General features: G+C 29.3%; 1 long non-coding RNA gene across 1 annotated transcript in view; it reads left to right on the forward strand.

Annotated features, from left to right (window-relative positions):
* The first annotated feature begins 16,771 nt into the window (after nucleotides 1-16,771).
* Nucleotides 16,772-21,204, forward strand: part of LOC149055995 (uncharacterized) — a 29,826-nt gene continuing 25,393 nt past the window's right edge. Inside the window, exons 1-3 of the long non-coding RNA XR_016191789.1 lie at nucleotides 16,772-16,970; nucleotides 17,040-17,138; nucleotides 19,803-19,902. This is a non-coding gene — a long non-coding RNA (uncharacterized LOC149055995). The remainder of the gene's footprint in view (nucleotides 16,971-17,039; nucleotides 17,139-19,802; nucleotides 19,903-21,204) is intronic.

Consider the following 21,204-nt stretch of genomic DNA (forward strand, 5'->3'; position numbering starts at 1 on the left):
TTTTGCTGGGCCTTTGTGTGTGCCGCTGCACATCTCGCGGTTTATCCACAATCCCAGAAATTCAATTCAAACATAGTAAGTTCATAGTTTTCCACTTATTATCGCAAGCTGTTCGTCGCACATTACCGTTCCGTAATTAATTCGTCTACGGTCAGTACGGTTACCTCTGTATGCGTACTGAGTTAGTCTGAGTAGTGCTCATAATACCGTAATCCGGTATTGTTTTGTTACTTATAAGTTATAACTAATAAACTTACATATTGCGACGGTTTCGATGCTCCATGATGGTTCAGAATGTTCAGATACATTCTTATAAAAACAACGAAAAGCGTCGCAATACGCCGTCAGATATTCCTGGAGGCTAAATGCGACTTACTCGCGCAAAAGAAACAATATTATGTAATATGTAGGTACCTCGAGTTATCATCGGCAGGCGCGTGCCGCCGTAAAAACGTGTGATCACAAGATTTGTTGTTGTTGTTGCTGCTGTGATCAGCCGGCATTCACGACTAATAAATTACCGAGTTTTTGCAGTTTTCCGTCTTGGCGATATTGAGCGGAACACTGCGTCACTTTCATTCAACACCCGAAGTGTCGCCGCAATACCTGCGCAATGTTTGCTCGTATTTTAACGCGGTATATGATCAACCAACCAACGGTAAAGCTTATGCGGTTACTGACACGACTTGAGCTGTCGTACGACACTGACAGCAAACGGCTAACGCCATGTCCTACATGAATCCGACGAGTGCGACTCATGCGAACGAATTCTATTCTGACCATGCTGTTCTGTCGCAATACGATGCGTCCGATGTGACAAAATACAAACTGTTTTGTTTTTCGTCGCGTAGGTCGGATTCACGTAGGACACGGCGTTACACATCTCCGAGGGTCTCCGTTTCGAACACGGAACAGTATTGTGTCAACACGTTTCGCTATACGGCTCTTCCAAAGTGCGCGGCTAGCGCGGAAGCTTCAATGAGCGGTCCTGTTCTCGCTCTGACGTCTAGCGCCAGCATAGTTCACCGAAGGGTTACCGTCTATCGTGCCGCCGGCTCGGTTGTCTAACTTCTAACATAACGCCTTGTCTTAGCTGATTTGCACGCAAGCGGAGATAAACAAAACAGTTCGTATTAGTGTTAAATGTCCTGATTGGTGATGGCGATTTATTTATTCTGACCACGCTGTTCCGAACGCAGTACACGTTGCCCACATGTGCGACGTAATATTACAAGCAATCATTTTGTTTTCTTCCGCATGCGTGCAAATCAGCTAAGATCCGCCGTAATTATATATTTCCAACGGTTAAATCGGGCTCTGCAGCGTAGCATTCGTTCACCTCACGTCGGCCGACTTGAACGGCCGACGGTTTTTAACGATACTGCGGGTGATTTTTTTTCGTTGCAGTGATCAGCCGACAATCTCGACTCATAAGCGAGTTATCGAGCTTTTTTCCGTCATGACGATTATAAATCTTATTGCCATTACTTATATTAATTATAGTTGGGCAGTGCAAAAGTGTTTCTATTTTATCAGTTTTCTATACCTATATTTACTTTATTGTGAGATGCTATTATAACAATAATGATCGTGAATGTCGTTTGTATAAAATGATTATTGCCATTGGAGTAACTAGCCTGCACTATAATATATTATAATACACTCCATCGTGTCAGTGGTGCCGAGAATCATTACCCTCATACTTAACCGACATGGCGACATGGAAATAAACGCGATTCATGAATATACTGACTGCGGTACACAACAAACATAATCGTATATTATAATATCTACCGGATAACTGAATATTAGAGTCCAATTTCTTCAAACCCCTATGTAATAGAGAATTATCTGGCCAAACGAATATTAAAATGTCTATCTGGAAATGTTATATAGCAAAGGAAACATACAATTAACAGTCAATTTTCCAATCGTTTTTTTATTATTATTTATCGTTTCGTTGTTTGAATCACGATATTGATAACTTTAGATACTTGATGAATTCTATCGTTATAAAATGCAACTATAATAATTTATATATTTCAAAATTTAAGGTTATTATAGTTTATTACCTAATAGCATAGTATAGTGTATGTAATATTATTATGTTATAACACTGTCTATCACTAAGGATAAATTGTTTCGATAAGCCAGTCTCTAAAAAAGTAAAAATTTTATATATGAACAATGAACACCATAAAAATATAAAGTTAATTTTAATCTTATAAATGTTACACAATATAAATTAGCTGAATTAGCTAATAATAAGTAATAACTAATAATAAAAATAATAATATTTGAAATTTTTCATAATATTATCTAACGTAATATTTTTTTAGCTTTAAAACCTAACTATTTTAAAGTAAATATTTTATTTTCAGAGAATATTATAGTTTAGTTGAAAAAAACACCTAGAATTATAGTGATATATATTATTGTTATGTGTTTCGCACTACATGTATGAAATTTATTTGTGTTTAGCAGTGTTAGCGCAGCTCTTCTCGAGACCACAATACCATCATATTCTATTATGGATTGAATACTGAAATAATTGTATGTATTAAAAGTTAAATTATAATTGTATGTATTAAACTAGTGAATGTTTAAAATGTGTCTTGTGGTATCATAAAAAGTGTATATTTTATATTTTTATGTGATTTCGTGTTCTATTATAATAGAAGTTCAATCATATTAGGACTCAAGGAGGTATACCTATATAATGTAATAATTTTCCAGGTCAGATTTATTACTTTTAAAGCAGGTATTAAAAATATTAGCTACACTCACTCAGGAGCGCAAATTATGAGGGTGCTAATTTAAAAACTGGGGATGATAAGTACACCCAAGCAAACCCCTTCCCCAACAAAGCTTATTTACATATACCAATTGAACTCTGCAGTAACTAAAAATATAACCGGAATCGTTTTATATTCGATCCCTTCAACTGTTTAGAGACGTGCGTGTGCTTCTCGTAAAAATAAAATCATCGTTGGAAAAAAATAAAAGTCTGAAAAGAACGTCACGCAAAATGTCGATCTCACCATTCTCGGAAAATTGTTTATTTATAGTCGTGATTTTCCCGGATGTACACTGAGTTTCCGCGAATCATGTTATAATATTATGAAATAACATACTTATAGTTACAGAACACGTGGTGAGCTGTAAATATAGGCAAGCGCATTACGCAGTTGTGGCTAAAATAAAATTTGTATTTTTAGTTAAAAATTTAAAATGTATATAGTTTTTAGTTTTACATCATGGATGAAAAATATGTTTGTGCCCAATCTAACCCCATCAATGTTTGATTATCATAAAATTATGTTTATTAAAATAATTGAAAATTAAATATTAATTTTTTATTGATCAATGAATTACTGAGTGACTGGTGAAATAATTTTAGCTTAAAAAATAATATAATTCCATATTTGAAATCTTTATAGCTGATTATTTAAGTCAGAATTGTGCAACAGTATCGAGGACGTTTTTGAAATATAATTTTAAACAATATACATAGGTTTGTATTTGAGTGATACACATGAAATTAAGTTTTAATTTTCCCAAGCTATTTATCAGCCTAATTGATTAGTTGCATTGCATAATATTTAATAATATAATTAAACTATTAGATATTTAGATACTTTTATACTATGTGTAATTGTCATTTATTATTATTATGTATTTATAAATTTTCATTATTTTATTTGTAAAGTAACTAATGTTGTACTGAAAATAATGTATGTTATTTAATATTTATACATATCTTAAATTTAAATTAGGCACCAATGGCTATACTATACCTATTGTAATTAGACAATTGATATATCAACCATGAAAATTATCGAACGCAATGATTGGTTTATGAAAATTTAATTTTAGCCTTTAGGTGCAATTGGTAAACTTACAGTTACAATATTATACAAAATCTTATTATAATAATACGAATTAAAAACACGCGGATTCTATTGCTACTTGCTAGACAGTTACTCCCTGTCCCTACTCATCGTTTATCTGTATGGCTGTGTGTATTTATTAATAATAATAATCTCATTTTCTAATTGTGCCGTATGAACACAGATTATAAAATACTCTTTTATAAAAAATAAAATAAAAAATTATAAATTATAACTGAATCAATTTATGATAATATTATATAGTTTTGCTTTTAGTTCATCTATAAAATGTAATTGATGCACATAAATCATGATGACAGACATAACAAATAACGTACACAAATCACATCATTATAAAACCAATACTTTGAAACCACTGTCGGAAAACATATTTATTTATATTATTTTAATGTTTCTATTTACATAGACTGTTATCTCCAAATTAGTTTTCAAATAAATCAATAATATTATAATATTATGATGATGCTATTTCAATTGCATACCTCCCAAGTTCAAAGTTATGTGGGGTTATACAATTTTTTAATCTTGTCTAGACTTATATTAATACACTAGGTATTCTAATCTGTGCTTATGCTTATACTCAATAAAATAATATGTGAGGAAGGAGCGTGATGTCTTTAAAACTAATGTGACACTGACCTGAGAAACACTAAATATTATTTTCTATAAGTGAACAGATAAGTGGAAACAATACATGAGTACTGATAGAGTATTGATTTTATGTACTTATTCGCAGATATTATATACATAGAACTATTTTCAAATGAGCATAAAATTTAATTTTTTATTCCAAATACATAACTCTTTAAATAATCATTATTTTATTTATCATTTTGATAAAATTATGATATAACTAAACCAAATATTAAACCTATAAAATTATGACATGTTTGTCTATACATTATAATATTTTAGTTTTAGATTTTAACATGCAGTTATTTCAAACGTTGCAGAATGAACAATATGCTAATAACTAATAACTTTCGTATTAAAACGTTTATTTAATTATAATAGTTTGTAAAAATTAAGAAACGATTATTGGTGAGGTTATGTAGAGTATATTTGCAGGCCAACATAGTTTAGTTACTCTACAGAATATATAGATAATAATATAATGTTTCTAAATGGTTACTCACTAAATCCTAGTTCTTTGTTATTCAGTATTATATAATAATTAATAATACTATTTGAAATCAACCGATCAATCATAGCATTAGAAAAAAATAACGATCCCGAGATTTAAACAGGTAAACTAGGTTTATCGTCATAAACTTCACTGTTTTGTAATTTTATGAAGCTATATTACATGGGAGACGTTATTGTTGCACATGGATAAAATGTTAGGTATATAATACAAATACATAGGTACCTAATGATATTAGATGTTTATTATATTTTACAACTGTACCATCACTATACTATATTTACTATAAATATAATGTTATACCCTCCACCGAGGTGAGCTAGTTGTGACGAATGCCCAATAAATGAATCGTTGATCGGATAACTTTTAGTTTTATCGAACATATTATATACTAACCAGATGAATTTGAATTTGAAACAATTTTGTTCATAAATGCATTTATGATTTACATGAATATGTAAAATGCAACAAAAATAGAAAATTAAAGTTTCAAATATTTATGTAGTCCATCGTGATTTTGATTTAAATTTTAAAGATTTGTCCTAAAAGTGTACATCAACCTTTTCCATAAAGATTTGGGACTTGCGAACTTTTAGCATCATCTCTTATAAACACAAAGTGAATTTATTTTAAACAAACTGAAATACTTACTTCACCTATATACCTACTATTGCAGTTTATTACAATGTACGTGAAGGATATACAAGACGATTTGGTTTCTGCCATATTTTATTTTATATTTGTTTATAATCATAAAATATGTACCTATTTCAAAGTGGTTAAATTATAGGTACTTATAGCATTGATTAAATATACTGTATATTTAATCAATGCTTATAGATATTCATAAATATGGTACCTATTATATTCATAGATTATAATGTAATTTATATTCATTAAATTTAATATCAATATTATATAGTATTGATTTTTGATAAATCATCATCCTAGAATTTTTTTTTTACAAGCCAGTTAATTAGGCATTATTTATAGGTACAGTATATTATATATTTATAGTTTTTACTATATTTTAATAATTACAGCAGTTTTCATCATTTCATGTATCATGTATTCATATGTATCTATATTACTATCAACTTATACAACAATTATGGTTAAATTATTATTAAGTTTTTAGTTATTATTATAGAAATAATCCTAATATATATATTTCATTATTTAATGACTTAATATAACATTGTAACAACTAACAGCATCTTATTATTTAGTTTGATACAATTTTTTGTCGGCTATGATGATATATAACCAACATAATACGAAGAAAACTATTTAATCTAAAAGGTCTTTTTAGTTTTATTTCATTATAATAATAAGACTAAAAAAAAAGATAAGATAAGATAAGATAAGACTAAATATCAATAAGACTAAAAATCAAATAAAAAATATGCAGTAAGCTTTGGAAAGCTTTAACAGTCCAAAATTCGTTCCAAAATAATACACGAAATTAAATGTTTAACAGTTTAAGAAATATCAAGTTCGATATTGATGTATATACAAGTATACTATTTTAAGTATTATTTACATTTTATAAAATATAAATAGTTGTGCCCTATGATACTATTTGTAAAAATATATTTATGATTAAAATTAAAATGGAGTAATACATGTAATTTAAAGTTCAAAGATTCAAAATGTTCAAAAAAAAAAAAATCAAAAAGAGTTCGAGAAAAAACAAAGTTCTAATTTTTAAAGTTCATAAAAATTTAATTTCAATTTATCTCTAAACAGTCTTCCAGTCCCCTTCCTCTTTGAGTATGTACGGACTTCAATAACGATAACAACAACAATAATAATTAATAATAATAATAATAATAATAACAATGATAATGACGTGAAAATTAATTACCGATAAAGACGTCACGAATACGATTGATATGGCTGCTGGTGCGGGTAGCGCGCGCGCACGCGTGTGTGTACGGAGCAGTGCACGTGTGCGAGTGGGCGCGCGCGATCGCGTGAATGGCGTGCAGCACGTGGTGTGCACGACGCGCGAGCGCGTAATGCGGTGGCACGTCCCGGTGGTGGACGCGTACGACGGAGCGCAGAGCGTCGTGTGTGAGAGCACGTGGCGCACCGCCGACTACTGACCGCCGGGGCGACACATCACGCGCGCGTACATGACGTGTATTATATAAATTGTTCATATACGTAAGCGTACGTGTTTTCGGCGCGTATGTGTGTACTTACTACGTGAACGTCAGCGTTTGCGAATTCCGCGTAAGTCGGTGATGTTACCAGGTGTGGGTGCGTGTCTGTGCTGGCCGCCCGGCGCGACGTTTGAGCGTCATTGGCGCGGCGTTGGCGTAGGGAGGGACGCGCCGCGCGCGCCCCGTCAACCCACCGTCTCGTGGCCCACTGCGCGCCCGCAATCCAGTCAGCTAACGGGCGGCCCTTTGTCGCGCGCCGGATCAATGGACACGGCTTTTTGATACTCGCTGTATATTATTCGGCAGCCTATATAATATAGGTATCGCAATCAGCTGAGATGAACGAAATTTAATTTGGACATTTGATTCAAATGACGTTTTGAATTTATGCAATAGCACCGTTTTGCATCTTGTATCTCAAGGGGGATGTCAAGTCAATAAATAATATCATGTTATTCAAAACAAATCGCAGACAAGAAGGGTGTTTGTAGAAAAACTTTTAATTCGATATAGGTTTAGGATTGTAACTAAAATTTAAAGGAAGAGGAACAGAATCACTCGCTATTTTTCAGATTGTTTAAATTATTTTTAGATGTACAAAGGGAATGCTTTAAAAATTTAAAATATAAAATATCTGTTTTTGACGAGTTGACTTAAATTATTTACAAAAAATAGAATGGTTAAGTGACGAGGTCTGATATTTCGGAAGTAGAATTTCTTATCAAAAATATGAAAAACTCACTGCCCCGTGGCGCGATCTCGGATCTACAAAATTTCAACGATACTCTTGATATTCTTTAAATTCATTAAATAATAATAATAATTAATACTATATTATAATAATTAATTATTATTATATAGGACCTACTTCATAATATTTTATGATTGAAAACGTAGAAGAACTTTACAATGTAATTTTTTTTAACAAATGTCAATTTTATATTGGCATTTAATAGCTTTCCAATGTAATACCAACAGCTGCATCCTTTATCGCTGTTTATGTGTATGACTATTGCTATATACTGTAGTATATTAACAGTCATACAGAATAAAATTATATATAATATTATTTTCTATTTTGTGGTATGGCTAAATAGTAATAGTAAAATGGCATCTGGGATTGTTGTTTTTGGTACCAACATTTAGTGATGGGCCATGTTGGCACTGGAAGCGCTAGTATCCAGTGAGTAAAAACATTTATTTGATAAGAAACTTTTCCGCCGTAATGTACCGTGGGATTGTATGGTTAGTGCGACTGGTCGTAGGCGAAAAAACGTATCGTTTGAAGGGAATCATAATAATTAAACACTGCGCGCATGCCTATAATTTCGAGTACCTTGAATTTGTTATAGGTTACTTTTCGCGTGATTAAGACGTCGTCGGACCTCTGACATAATTAATCACAGCGTGAACGCTGACCTATTGAGACGGCGCTTTCCATTACCGCACAAACATGACCCAATACCGCACAAAATGCATAACCCAATACCGCACACAAAAATAGTACGATACCGCACAGATTTATAAAAAGGTATAGCCGAATTCCGCATACAACAAATGGTACGATACCGCATAAATTTATTAAATATAAAAATTTAAATAGTTAAAAATACTTTTTAGTCATAATATTAGATGAACATACCTGAGAGTCTTCAATACTTGATAATTCTTTACGAATTATTTTTATTGGCTTTTCATATACACTTTCAATAGCTTTACCTTTAATAGCTGTACGAATTTTTTGTAGTTCTTTTTTTTGTTTATCATTGTCCTCATCGTGTTGGTGATCTTTAATATTACTGTGAATTAAAACCGTTTTTCATTGTTGGTGATAATAGTTACATTACATGTTTTTTGCACACACCGCCAAACAATATCACCTGAACTTTTATTAGTTCTAGAATAACGAAAGTTATAGTTGTCGAAATGAATAGAACTATTACCACGGTTATTAGTAAAAAGTTTAAACATATTGTATTGATTTTATTTTAAATGTCACGTGGAATGATTCAAAGATTGAAAGACGACTAAAAACACACTACAAATTTTTACACTGCGAATACAATCTTTTACAGATAAAGCTTAATGATGTCGTTATAGATAATTGTCGGTAAGTGACGATAATCGTCCAAAATAAACGTGTGCGGCAATGGGATATCCAGTATTTTAAAATCTGTGTGCGGTTTTGTCCCATGCGTATTTTGCGCGTTTGTGCGCGGTAACGGGCGACGCCCTATTAAGAGTAACGTGAATTTGTTATAGGTTACTTTTCGCGTGGCCATGACGGCGTCGGACAGTTGACATAATTAATCTCAAAGTGCACGCCGAAAGATTGCGAGTAACTCTAATTTGTTATTCGTTACTTTTCGCGTAAAGATTACGAAGTCGGACCGAGGACATCGGTAATCACTGCGCACACGCCGAACAATTGCGAGTAACTCGAATTTGTTGAATATCTGTGGATTTATCTAACTGATTTAATGTAATAATCTACAACGATTGCCAAAGTCGATTAAAGATTCTAACATTTCAATTAGATAGCAAAACAGTAATGAACGAATAACATCCTGCTTTTTGTAAGCTTTTAGTTTTTCATAGATCACATAATAATATCAAGACTTTAATACAGCAGTATCTGATGCGTTTCCGTGTCACCGTAGGAGTGCATACACGTAGCAGACTCCAACAAAGCCCGAAATAATTGATATTTAAGGTAAGTTTGTTTTCATACCTATTCTTTTGCGGCTTATTAAATTGTAAAAGTTATGTACACGTTCATACACTTTTACAATGGTGATATTTGGATATTTGCAGAGTTCTTCACCTATGCATTTGATACTAAAAACTTAAATACTCGCAAAGATTATGACTTTTTTAAATATATATTTTTTTTAAACTTTATTTTAAAAACACACAATCTGTAAATTAAGTTTACAATAACGATGTCAAACCACTGATAATCGAAACCATGCGGTTGACGCCGTACTATTGCGATTAATACGAATTTGCTAAAGGTTACTTTTTGCATGACCATGACGACGTCTGACCGCTGACGTTATCAATCACGCCTTGCACGATGAACTGTTGGAGTAACGCGAAATTGTTGTTCATTAATTTTCACGTGACGATGACGACGTCGAACCGCTGACACAATTAAACACACCGCAAAGCTTAACTATTGTGGGTAACGCCAATTTTCTTATAGCAGGTTACATATCGAGTGACCATAACAGCGTCCGACCGCTGATATAATCAATCACATATCGCATGCCGAACTATTAAGAGTAACGCGAAATTGATTTACATTACTTTTTGCGTGGCGATGTCGCGATGACGACGTCAGACCGCTGACAACCCAAACCATGCGTTTGACGCCGTACTATTGCCAACAATGAAATTTTAATTATAAAATGCTTTTCACGTGACAATGACTACTTCAGTCCGCTTGAATTTCCAAACCATGCGGTGGTCCCCGTACTATTGGGAATAACTCGAATTTTTTGTATACATTAATTTTCGAGTAATCATAACGACAACGGACTGCTGAAATAATCAATCATAGGGCGCACGCCGAACTATTGTGAGTAACGCTAATTTGTTAAGTGTTTTATTTCGCGTGACGATGACGATGTCGAACCACTGATAATCAAAACCATACGGTTTGTGTGAATTTTCGTAGGCAAAAAGAGTGTCGGTCGAACAGAGTCAAACTAATTATCACTGGGATGAAGCCGTACTATTGCATGTAACGCGAATTTTTTGTACATTCCTTTATTTGTTAGGTTTTAGACAATTTCCTAATTTGTTATAGCAGGTTACATATCGAGTGACCATAACAGCGTCCGACCGCTGACATAATCAATCACATCTCGCACGCCGAACTATTGAGAGTAACGCGAAATTTATTTACATATTACATTACTTTTTGCATGACGATGACGACGTCGGACAACTGACATAATAAAACACACAGCGTACGCCGAACTATCGTGAGTAACCCAAATTTGTTATACGTTTCATTTCGTGAGGCAATGATGACGTCGGAGTGGTCGGACAACTGACAATCCAAACCATGCTATTGACGCCGAACTATTGCGAGTAACGTGTATTTTTTGTACGTTATATAACCTAACCTACATAACTATGTAAGTATTTAAGTATTTAAATGTATTTATCATTATCCTTATTAGTTATTAGTTATTACCTAATGTTTTGTTAATAGCCAATGGGTCCCTAAAGATATTTATTTTTTTGGCTTGTGCTCTCCATCGCTACTTAGGGCGAACTTTCCCTTCCGGTAATCCTATCCCCAAGATATGAGTGTTGAATACTTGAATTAGTATTTTAGAAGTAGAAAATCTATATTCTTTACATTACAGAAATAGAATTCGTAAAGCATATTAGCATAATCTTTATAATGACTAATTTAAAGAAATTTTAATATTCATATTGATAATACATTACACATTTACACTAATCAGTAGGTAATGAGGTTTATCTATAGATACTAGTATAGCTATTTAAACTATTGGATATTTGTTTATGAATAGGTACATAACTAAAACTAAATAATTTAAAATAAACTAAATAATAATTTGTTGTTGTATGGAAAAGTATAGATAAAAACATCCATTATTAGGTCCAGGAATATAATATAAGACTGAGTGAGCACCTTCCGACTTTCAAACTTCAATCCTTTTCCTCACTTCTAAAATGTTTTTAATTATTATACCTACCTTTTTTACGATTACCTATATATAATTTAAAATTTCATATCATCTGAAAATATGTAAGTATAATAATATATTTATCAAAATAAGTAGGTACCTAGGTAGGTATGTAATGTAATTATTATTTAAATCTATGTATATTGTACACGTGTGAAAATGAGATCTTTGATAACTACCAAAGATGTTAGGAACCACTCCGCATTTGATAGTCATGCGGTTTTTTTTTTAATAGATATAGTACCTTAGAGAGCCTATATAGAGTAGGTACCTATATCGAGTCCAAAGATTTTATTTACTTTAGCTTTTCGACTTTATTTTAATATATATTATATTAAGTCTATGGTAGAAAAGGATGTTTTAGTACAAAAAAGTGCTACTGCCTAATGCTTTGACGAGTATAGTGGTGGCGAATCATATAATAAATTTATATCACATCAGTAAATCATCCAAGGATCATTAAAGATTTACCCAATGGACTGAACAGAGTATAATAGAAAAATTGGATAAATGAAATAACTTTTGTGCTAATTAATACTTTTTTTCTATAATTTGTTGATGCTGCGCCTGCACTTATCATAGAACTTTTTTTAAATTTATAATTCTGAAAATATGTTATTAAACTATACCTATACGTGTAAAAAGTTTAAAAATATTGATCAGAACATATTAAGTTATTTCGTTTGTCAGATCTTTCTGTTGCATTGTATGACGTATTGACATATTATGTTGTTAAGACTATACTATCAGAACTTGTGGCGGTTACGTTCTTATAGTATAGTGAACTGATTTTTTTATCATGGGCCCACTTGAATTATAATGACGTGACAATTCAATGCACATAGTGTATTAAACCACGTGTGGTTATTTTAATAGTAATAATTCATATACCATCAAATATTCAAATACATTACTATTTATATGTGTATAAACATATTACTTTATATATTACACCTATTTTTTAATTTTTTTTTTTAATAGCACCAGTGAACTCAATTAGAAATCACTTCGTTTCGGAATCTAAAACAGTGACCAAATATTATTAGGTTATATCAATTTCTATGATAGGTATTAAAGATTGTTAATTGATAGTTGATAAAAAAAATGTCAGTTTTCTGTGTGGTCATTATAATTGTTAGTACTTCCATCAAGTATTATTAATAACGCCAGTGCACCGTTTTTATTTTCAAAAAGGTTGTTGAAGTGTTGAACATAATATATTTATATCTAATTATATTATACCTACAATCAAATATTATTATATACCTACTAATTAATATATTAATATATTATGTATAATTTGTTCTAGGGTATAATATGTATGTAAAATAATATATAATATTGTCTATCGCAGTATCACTATGGAATGAATTTAAAAAAAGCGGGTAAGTCGTGGATGTCGCTCTGCTGTACAGTAGGTTACTGTAATGGATGGGATTAAATTTGAATGCAATGATAGGTATCATTGTATACGAAAAACGATTCTGAACGGAGATGATTTGTCAGTCTAGGATATATTACATTTAAATATTGTCATATATTATATTATATTTTGAAACAAATAAATTATTTTTCAATTAGGACACATTTTGAATAAGGCATGGTTAATCAATTCTTCCAAAAACATTGCATGTAGTTATCATAATTCATAATACCTTGTATTATCATAGATATACATACTCGTATACCTGGTTTGAGGATAAATCGTTATCATTACGCGATTTCATAAAAATTTAAAACTCAAACGCTCAAAACATTTTTCCTATAATGACGCTTCAAATTTTCTCTATAGCTATTTGAAGCAAAACTTATGGAAAACTTAGTGTTAAATTTTATAACCTTAGATATAAATACAAACAATATTATGAGTTTTGAACTAAAAAATAATTTGCAAATATTCATGGTTTTGACGAATTTTCGTCAATATTTGAAATTCAAATGCTAATAAAAATTTAATTTGAATTTCCAGTGGACATTTTTTTTGTGATAAAGATTGACAAATTCGTAAGGATCTTGTATTAAACTTTCAAATCTTAGATTAAAAAAGAAAATTTTTTATGAATTTCTAGCTTAAAACAATTTGCGAATTTTTGTAATTATTACGTATTATGTCAAAATTCAAAATTTGAATGCTTATAAACAAAAATTGTGACAATGAATTTCTATTATTTTTCTACTGCTATTGTAACAATATATTAAGAGCCTTGTATTAAATCTTCAATATTTTCTACCCAAAAAATAAATTTTTATCGATATTAATTTTAAAAAAAACTAATAATGATCGAAAATTGCATATACCTATGAATAGTACAACATAAGTTAAACATTTTTGAAAATTTCATGGCGGATAGAATATTCTTACAAAGACATTCGGTGAAAATTTCATGTACCAATGGTCATTTGTTTTAAAGTTACATCAATAATCAAAATCGATTTTGTCGAAAACTTATTGTGCGTAAATTTCCCGTTTTTCCCTTAATTTTTAGTTTGTTTATCCCGATTATTTAGAAAAATATATAAGGATTTTTTACTTTTGACCACCAAAGTAACAACTAGATTCACTTTCTGATCGAATAAGGTACTGAAGTCAAAAATCGAAGCACTTTTACTGCCCCAAAACGAGATGACAGACACAAAAAAAAATATATTCATGATTTTGACGAATTTTTGTCAATATTTGAACTTCAAATGCTAATAAAAAAAAATTGTGCCTATGTATTCTTATAATTTTTTAATCACTAACTTATGAGAAACTTTGTGTTAAAATTTCAAGTATTTTTATGGGGCCAAAAAAAATTTATCGACACTTCAAAAAAAAATTTTAGTAAAATTGAAAATTTTAGTTGTCTATAAATATCTCAAAAAAAGTCAAAATATTTTGAAAATTAAATCTTGTAAAGAAAATGCCAATCTTAATAACTAGTAAAATTTGCAAGTATCTACATATAATTTTTGAATAATAACAAATATTTAAAATCGTTTGAGGATGAATCGTTATCGTTACGCTATTTCGTAAAAATTTAAAATTCAAACGCACTTAAAATTTTTCCTATAATGAACCTTCGAGTTTTATCTATAGCTATTTGAAGGAAAACTTATAGAAAACTTAGTGTTGTATTTTTAATTCTTATTTATTAACACAAAAATTTTTATGATTTTTCAACTTCAAAATTACTTGCAAATATTCGCGTTTTCGACAGATTTCGTAAAAATTTGAACTATAAACGCTCTTATAAAAAAAAATTGTGACTAACGATTTTTAATTTTTTTTAGCTACAATAAGAACAACTCATAAGGAACCTTGTATTAAATGTTCATGTTTTTTTGGTTGTCCAACATTTTTTTACCGACACTTCAAAAAAAAATTCTTAAAAAAATCGAAAATTTCAGTGGTCTATAAATAACTCAAAAAAAGTCAAAAATGTTTGAAAATTAAACTGTATATAGATATCACTAACATAAACATATGGCGAACATTCCAAGTATTTACAGTGATTAGTTTTTGAATTACAACCATATAAATATATCGATTTGGTCGAAAACTGGTTTTGCGTAAAAATTCCCGTTTTTTTGTCATTTTTTTTTTGTTTTTCTAGATTTTTTTGAAAACTGATGGAAAATGTTTACTTTTGACCTCTATAATGCACCAAGGATATTCACTTTTACATCGGAAACCACCCCCAAAGTTTGAAATTGAAGCATTATTTCGACTATTTATGCTGTACACAGACACAAAAACAAACATTAAAAAAAAAAAAAACACACATCATTGTAAAATCAATACATTCATCACTTCGTTCAGAATCTAAAATTGATTATTATAACGCTCATCGGTATAAATTCGGCTTTAATAGGTTTTGGCTGAAATACTATCGGCTGTAATATTTGTCGGCTAAAATACGGTTCTGCTAATTTACTTGTAATATTTTCGGCTACTATACGCGCTCCCCGTTTTTCTCAATTTTTTTGAAAACTTTTGGAAAATGTTTTCTTTTGACCTCTATAATGCACCAAGGATATTCGGAACCATCGGAAACCACCACGAAAGTTTGAAATTGAAGCATTAGTTCGACTAGTTATGCTGTACTCAGACACAAAAAAAAATATAAATAAAAATAAAAACACACATCATTGTAAAATCAATACAATCATCATTCCGTTTAGAATCTAAAAGAATTCACTACCATCATATTATATTTGGCAAGATTTCAGTAGTGAAACTGACTATTGCAACAGACATGTCTGACATGAAATTTTTATACATATAAAATACCTATATTAAAAAAGAACTATTTGCTTTAAAACCCTATCCCTACTTGTTATAATTGTCATGACCTTATGATTAACAATATTATTATGCTACGAAAATGTGTTTAATGAGATTGTGGTGGCATATGATTGGCATATTGGTGGCTTTTGCCGTAGATAATTAATTTATTATAATAAATAACAAATTTGTAATTAATTAGGTATTAGTTTCGTATTTGGAGAGAACTTTTGATTTGGAATTTTACAAACTAGCTGTCGCCCGACATGGTCAGTACGGAAAATTAATGTGTAAACTGTATAACTTAATTTTAACTTTAAAAATCAGAAATCACATTTATTTAAATCAACATTTTTATTTAATAGTTCATAAACAAATATATTTTAGTAAAAATATGCATGTGCTTCTAACATTTAAACACCATCTTAAATATTCTTAATCGATAATCAAATAAATAAATTTAAACAAAATAATTAAAATAATACCAAGGTACTTTAATTTGTTATACATAATTTTAATTTAAAGTTATGCATTATTTCGGTATAGTTATCTCATTTCATTATTGCCCGATGCCCTGCAATGAACAGATTGTATACAAGGGCATCGTTGATATAAAAGTAGTATTATAATATATACCTAGGTATCTATGGATTTCTCTTATTGATTTAGTACAATATAATCCATGGCGATTGTCAAAGTCGATGCGGAGGACGCAGTCTATTAAAGATTCTAACATTTCAATTAGATAGCAAAGTAGGCATGAACGAAAAACATCCTGCTTTCCGTTTAATATTTTTTTTTCATAAATCACATTATTTTTAGACTTCAATTCAGCAGTATCTGATGCGTTTCCATCATTTCAGCGTCGGAGTGCATACACGTCGCGGACTCTAACAAACCCCAAAATAATTGATATTTAAGGTAAGTTTGTTTTAATACCAATTCTTTTGCGGCGTAATGTTATAAAAGAATTGAGGTACACGTTTGTACATTTTTACAATGGTGATGTTTGCAAAGAGTTCTTCGTCTATGCATTTGAAACTAAAAACTACACTAAGTACTTTAAACATACTTTATATTGTGACTTTTTCAAATATAATAAAATATTCCCTAGAATCCATAAAGTCAGACTTATTATGGCCTTTTACTATTTTTTAAGTAAATTTAAGACTGTCATATTTTGATATGTGGCTGTATTGCGTACAGAAATTGATTTTCAGACATACCAAAATATGGCAGTATTGAATTTAAGCTATGTTTATTTTTGTGTCATATATCCAATTATGGCAGTATTGAACTTTAAATTATTAATGAATAATAAAATATTATTAACTGTTAGTTACTCATTATAATTATCATGGCCTTATGTTTAATAATATTTTGCTACCTATGGCTTTGAAAATAAATAAATATTAAGTCTAATTTATTATATAAATTAATCACCATCTTCATTGTTTTTTATTATTATTATTATTTTATTAGTATTTGCTATAAGTATTATCAATTTCAGATATTTTTAAGTTTTTATAAAAATGATAATAAGTATCTGGAATAAGTTTTGCTTTGCGCGATAAAATTAAATCTTTTTTATTTGTAAGATTCCAGGCTTTTCAATAAATGCAAATTTCATATGTAATGTATGTTTGATAATTTTATTTTCATTTAAAACTACAATTTCTGGATAATTTGCTTGCCCATAAGTTGTTTAAATTGTTGTAAAAACAATTCATCAGGGAATTATTTTTTATCTTTAATTAATTTAATATCTCTCTATAAAACCATTTGACTGATAGTATTTTTATTAATGTTGTTACAAAAATCTTTACTAGGACACCTTGTTCTAGTTAAAATGTCATCAAATTCTGATTTTAGACCTTTCTTATGATGTTTTTATTTTCCTTCCACTCCTTGTCTTTAATACTATCATCAAAATCTTCATTATCTAAATCTGTAAACAGAATATAAACTGTGTTATAAGTTATAACATAAAGTTCATATAAACACGAGATCAAGATAAAATTATTATTTACTATTAGAGTCAGTTATTTTCTCACACTAAGTTTCCATTGGCACCTACTAGCTCAATGAGATTTTGTGAACTTTAATTTGATTTATTTGAATATGCTATGTGTGGTTTTCAATGGTAAATCGTCTGAAAAAATATTATAATAATATAGCTTGTAAAAAATTGCAACTGTGTAGCTGCTAAGTACCTACTTACTGTTCTCATATTCATGTACTTATCACTGAAGGTGTAGTATTTAACCATCCAATATTGCTTTATTTGTAATATTAAATTCTGCATTTTTAATAGCTGTTAATATTTTCATAGAACAATAACATAATAAAATTAAAATTGATGGTTGGTAAGGTTTTGTACATTAGAAATTATCAGAAAATGATTAGTAGAATGAATTACTTTCGGTATTTATTAGAATATATTAATATATAATATTATACAAAATATATACAATAAGCCAACAACTGACATAGATTAATATATTATTACCTATTTATACATTATATTTATAATTCATATTGCTTAAAAGTTAAACCATTTAAAATTAAATTAAATTTTTACAGATTTATAGGTAAACAATATTATAATTATCTTATAAATATTTTTTTTTTTTATTGAGCATATATTCACATCGACAACAAAGGCCATTAGTTACACTTATTTATAATAATATTATAATATAATATGTAGGTACTGATACAATGGTAAGTTATTTAATTAGGATAAAACATTTTTTTTTTTTATATATAAGATTGAACAATTTTGTTTTTCTTAAAAATTAATTATGTCTAGGTTTTTTTCATGAATAGGATATTTTATATTATACATAGAAACCTAATTCAATAATTTATTAAAATTGCATTTGTTATTTATTTTACTAAAAAAAAACACAATTTATCAAAAATTATTAAATAATAAATTGGAATGATATTTTTAAATTATCGAAGTAGAATAAATAAACATTAATACAAGTAATTATAATTAATCTTTACGTTATTAAAATAAAAACGAACCGGTAGGTTTCCGAGTTTTAGTAGATAGCTTGTTGTGGTTAGTGAACTAGTGAAGAAATAATAAGATCTTGAATAAAATATTCAAAAAAAATAAATTAACACATTATAACTAGGTAGGGAAAATAAAAATTAAACATTAATCGGATTATTTTAGATATATATAATATCTGTAATGCATAAAAGAAGCATGATCGTAATCAATAACAAACAAAAATAGGCTAAGAAAAATAATATATTATATTATAATTTAAATTTAAAATTACAAATATTTGTTGGTTATTGTTATATCACATTTAATTATTTAAATGAACATTATTAATAAACGTGAACCTCCTTGGTAATAAAAGTTTTATTGAAATATTACATAATATCTTTGGATTTATCCTATTAGCGTAACATAATAAAATCTGTGGCAATTGTCTTTTCAGAATTAGAAGTGGCAGTCGATTAAAGATTCTAAAATTATAATTTCAATGATCACTAGATTAAACATTAACTAAAAATATTCTGTATTCCGTATAATTTTAATTTCATAATTAATAATATTTTCAGACTTCAATTAAGTATCTGATGCGTTCTTACGTCGGTTTCGGAGTGTACCCATACACGTCTCGGATTTCACCAAAACCCCGAAAAAGAGTCGATGTTTGAGGTAATTTTATTTTCATATTCTTTTGAGGCTTGAATCTTATGTTAGGCTTTAAATAAATATTTAACGTCACGAAAAATATATTCCCAAGTTCCAAGTATCGTTGACGCATATTTTATTTCTAAGCGCGAGATTAAGAAGTACGCGAGATCGAATAATATAAACGCGCTGCGTCGTTTTTCAGGTTGCTAGACGTATAATAATTATAATTTTATAATTATAACCTAGGTATGTGTTTGTAATCGACATTTTTCAATTTTTGTTTAGTTAGTTAATTGCAATATCCGTTTTAACTGATAACTCCATTCTCCAAAAACTCATAGGGAGCAATTTTAATTCGTAAATAGTAATTTGTTCCAAATCCAACGTTAAAAGTCCGGAATTTTGAATAAAATATATTTTATTTCGATATATGATGTATATTGTATATTATAGAAGTTTATAGTTATTTATAACCTTTATTCTTTATCTTACATCTAATATCATAGGTACTTATTAAGTTATTACATTGTAGGTACACCTATAAAGCCCTATGACCTAAAGGCTAAAAAATTTATTACTGTGTGGTGAACTAAGCGGTTACGAAAAATATATTATAACTTAGTTATCAATTTATCATACATATAATAAATATCTGTTAAAATAGTGTATCTACCTAATACATACACACAGGAGTTATTATTTTTTTCAGAATTGTACAGTTATTATTTATTATGTAGATACGTATGGTTAGGTAAATAACCAAACTCTAATTTATTGCAATCGAATTTTTATTAATTTTAATTTTATTAATTTTCTAAAACTCAATCTTTCAAAAATTAATATAGAATAATAATTATAATATTCGTAACTTCTTGAAATAAAATAAATAAACAAACTAAAATACGCAATAATAATTAAAGTTTGTATAAAAAATTATTAAAATAAAAATGAATCGGTACTAGAGTTTTAGTAGCGTAGTAGCCATACAGTAGGTATAATGTTTTTATAGCCATATAAAATTAATAAGTTCTTGAATAAAATAATCAAAACACATAATAACATTAAACGGATTGTTTAGCTATATTTTATCTATAATGATAAAAAAAAGCGGGTAAGCGGTTGTCGCTCTGATGTACATTAGGGGGTGGGGTGGACCTCTGACAAGGGTAGGTTAAATTTGAATGCAATGATAGGTATCATTGTATACGAAAAACGATTCTGAACGGAAATGATTTGTCAGTCTAGGATATATTATATTTTAATATTGTCATATATTCTATTTTGAAATAAATATTTTATTTTTCAATTAAGACGCATTTTGCA

The sequence above is a fragment of the Diuraphis noxia genome, unplaced genomic scaffold (assembly GCF_037042655.1).
Source record: "Diuraphis noxia isolate RWA-SAM2 unplaced genomic scaffold, SU_Dnox_SAM2 contig0004, whole genome shotgun sequence".
In the NCBI taxonomy this organism is placed as follows: domain Eukaryota; kingdom Metazoa; phylum Arthropoda; class Insecta; order Hemiptera; family Aphididae; genus Diuraphis; species Diuraphis noxia.